The sequence below is a fragment of the Penaeus monodon genome, chromosome 27 (assembly GCF_015228065.2).
Source record: "Penaeus monodon isolate SGIC_2016 chromosome 27, NSTDA_Pmon_1, whole genome shotgun sequence".
In the NCBI taxonomy this organism is placed as follows: domain Eukaryota; kingdom Metazoa; phylum Arthropoda; class Malacostraca; order Decapoda; family Penaeidae; genus Penaeus; species Penaeus monodon.
Genome location: NC_051412.1, coordinates 19663869 through 19664133, shown reverse-complemented (window position 1 = coordinate 19664133; position 265 = coordinate 19663869). Strand labels below are relative to the sequence as shown.

Sequence of the window (265 nt, the reverse complement as noted above, 5' to 3'; positions counted from 1 at the left end):
TTCCGATGAAAAAAAAATTAATAATAAATCAAGAAATATGCTCAAAAATAACTAAAGCGATAAATTGCTTTAACGACCTTGCTGTTAATAGATCTGATCACGAGACCAGAACAGCATTCTAGCTTAACGTAACGCCGCCAGAACGTCTAATTGATCTCTACATTTTATGAATAATTAACGAAATTATACACATCAGAACGCACGACGGCCTCAGTGCAACGATTTATATATTGCGCTGATATCTATCCCTCCCCCTCGAACCGTG

The 265-nt window shown here is 37.0% G+C and overlaps 1 protein-coding gene across 1 annotated transcript in view; it reads right to left on the bottom strand.

Annotated features, from left to right (window-relative positions):
* The window catches only part of LOC119590365 (protein D3-like), a 7704-nt gene that overhangs the window by 858 nt on the left and 6581 nt on the right, over window positions 1–265 (bottom strand). The gene's annotated exons all lie outside the window — the stretch shown is intronic.